This window comes from Loxodonta africana, chromosome 3 (genome assembly GCF_030014295.1).
Source record: "Loxodonta africana isolate mLoxAfr1 chromosome 3, mLoxAfr1.hap2, whole genome shotgun sequence".
Taxonomy (NCBI): Eukaryota; Metazoa; Chordata; class Mammalia; order Proboscidea; family Elephantidae; genus Loxodonta; species Loxodonta africana.
In genome coordinates this window covers 151,949,691-151,952,498 of record NC_087344.1, presented here as the reverse complement: position 1 = coordinate 151,952,498, position 2,808 = coordinate 151,949,691, and the positions used below count along the sequence as shown (strand labels likewise).

Sequence of the window (2,808 nt, the reverse complement as noted above, 5' to 3'; positions counted from 1 at the left end):
GCTGATGGACACTTGGGTTGTTTACACCTTTTGGATAATGTGAATAATGCTACAGTGAACACTGGTGTACAAGTATCTGTTTGCATTCTTGCTTTCAATTTTGGGGGGTATATTATGCCTAGTAGTGGAGGTGTTGGGTCATCTGGGAATTCTATGGTTAACTCTTGAGGAACTGCCAAACGGATTTCCAGAGGCTGTACCATTTTACAATCCCTTCAGCAATGGGTGCGGGTTCCAATTTTCCACATACTCAGCAATGCTTGTTTTCCGGTTTTCTGCCAAACGGTTGAGCACTCGGCTACTAACTGAAAGGTTTGTGTTTAGAACCCACGAGAGGCGCTTCGTTGCCATCCAGTCGATTCTGACTCATAGCGACCCTATAGGACAGAGTAGAACTGCCCCGTAGGGTTTTCAAGGCTGTGATCTTCACAGAAGGAAGCTGCCACATCTTTCTCCCGCTCAGCGGCTCCTGGATTCTAATTGCTGACCTTTCAGTTAGCAGTCAAGCGCTTTAACCACTGCAGCACCAAATTACAGCTTTGAAACCCTATGGGGCCGTTCTGCACTGCACTCATGTGGTCGCCTTGAGTCCTAACCAACTCCATGGCAACTACCAGTAAGCGGGGGGATGAATAACATTGCACATCTTTTCATGGAACCAGCGCCATTAAAGGGCCCACCGAGGCGCTGGTCCGAAGCCCCGGGGTGAGAGCCTTCCCAGCTCCTGGGCTGTGGGGAGCTGGAGAGCCGGAGAGGAGCTTAGTTCTGAAAATGGAAACTCTAATGAGCTGTCCAAGTCCTAGCTTAACGGATAGGCGCAGAAAACTACATTTCGTCCTAACTGAAGCCGCAGACCCCTTTGCCTGAGGGGTTGTTGGTGCTATTCCCGAGGGCTTTCTCCAGCACTTTGCTGCTGGCAGTCGAATTTCAAATGTAGTTGAATTTCCTGTGCTGGAAGCCAAAGTACTTGAAAACTGCAGGTCGTACAATTTTCATGGACAAATTCTTAGGTTAACTCACTCGCCTGGTTCCCGTAGTGCAGTGCTTATCACCTTCACCTTATGCGCGAAAGGTCCCTGTTTAGAAACCGGGCGGAAACAGGTTTTCTTTTGCGGATAGACAAGTGTTCGCCAATAGCCTTGTAAGGAGAAGAAGGGAAAAACAAAACAAAACATTGCAAGAAGACTTCCAATTACTCAGCATCTTGAGCCAGACCTCATTTCTCTGCTCTAAATCAGATGGCAGACCAGGACACAATTCTCATCTAGTTCTTGGGAGGCCGGGCACCAAACGAGACATGTTGCATGTTAGTTTTAGTTCCTGAGAGTTCTAAAGGTTCTGTTTGTTCTCTTCTATCAACTGAACCTTCTCCACCGGCTGACACTGAAGAAGAAAAGGGCCTCAGGAAGCACCGAGCGACCCCTTCGGGCAAAGGAGACTGAGCCTCCCGATATTCCCTGGCTTAGGGTTCCTCGCCTACCCTCGAAACAAGGACAGTGGGGCCCCACACGTTTGCTTTGAGTTCTCACACCAAAAGCAAACGAAAGTGGCAGGAACAAGAGAAAGAGATAACAAAGAGGCATTAAAGCTAAGCCTTGAGAGAAAAGACCAGTCAAGGCAAATGCAGTGAGCCTTGGTTCACTCAGTACTTATTGAGGCCCTTTCCAGGACTTTGCTGCTGGCAGTGGAATTTTGAACTGGGATTGAATTTCGTCCACTGAAAGGCACAAAAGTTAAAGAAGAGCAGCATAGAGTTTCCCCGGGTGTTTCTGTAGTGTAGTGGTTATCACGTTCGCCTCACACGCGAAAGGTCTCCGGTTCGAAACCGGGCGGAAACAGTTGCTCTTTACTCCTCAAAGCGGAGTGCTACTTTTTCTCATTGCTTTAGATCTAGAATTAGACTCGAGTCCCGGAAAGTCCCAGAGGGAAATGCACAAACTGTGATGACCCATAGGAAGGTGCAATACAACGGGAAGTACTGCAAGATTGATGCCACTTTATATGAACCTAAATCCTAGGGTGTATCTATGGAAATGGATCCTAAGGGAGTAGAAGCAGGGTGGAAGGAACATAATGTTGGATACAGTAGGTTTACTTATTGACATAGGTGCACTAGATAGCTAAATTCTGGAGCCACTTTATTTTGAGCACCTGCCAACAATTCTAAATTGTTCACTTGAAGCAGTTGACTGAAAACTTGCACCCAAAGGTGGCCTACAGTAAATGAACTTGAAATGCCAGAGCGTCTTTGATGCATTTATTGTAGAGGAAAATACCGAAAGCCTTAGGGGGATTAGAAAGCTACAGGAAATTTATCACGTAAGACATGTTCATTCACCCACATCAACAGCCCCAGGTAGGGTCAGGAAGACATTACCTTTAACAAGTATGTGAGAAATACATTTAAAGGACCTGTCCTTGCATCCTCAAAGCATTCTGTGGTGGCGATTTTATGAAGGATAGTGGGAACCACTGCCATTGACCTGGGATTTCTCATATTAATGGGAGCCTTAGTGAGTGAGGGTTGCTAAAGAAACAGAACGAGGGATTATAAATAGATAGCTAGATAACTAGTGGTGATTACAACTTTACTTGTAATTATAAAACCATAGAACCAACTTAATTTCCAAAGTATATGGCGAGGGTTAAATAAATAATGCTAAAATCAAACCCGTTGCTGTCGAGTCGATTCGGACTCATAGCGAACCTATAGGACACAGAACTGCCCCACAGGGTTTCCAAGGAGCGCCTGGTGGATTCGAACTGCTGACCTTTTGGTTAGCAGCCGTAGCACTTATCCACTACACC

At 46.2% G+C, this 2,808-nt stretch overlaps 1 non-coding gene across 1 annotated transcript; it reads left to right on the top strand.

Annotated features, from left to right (window-relative positions):
* The first annotated feature begins 1,765 nt into the window (after positions 1-1,765).
* On the top strand, positions 1,766-1,838 carry TRNAV-CAC (transfer RNA valine (anticodon CAC)). The gene has a single exon. It is a non-coding gene; the product is annotated as a tRNA-Val (tRNA).
* Positions 1,839-2,808: the final 970 nt, after the last annotated feature.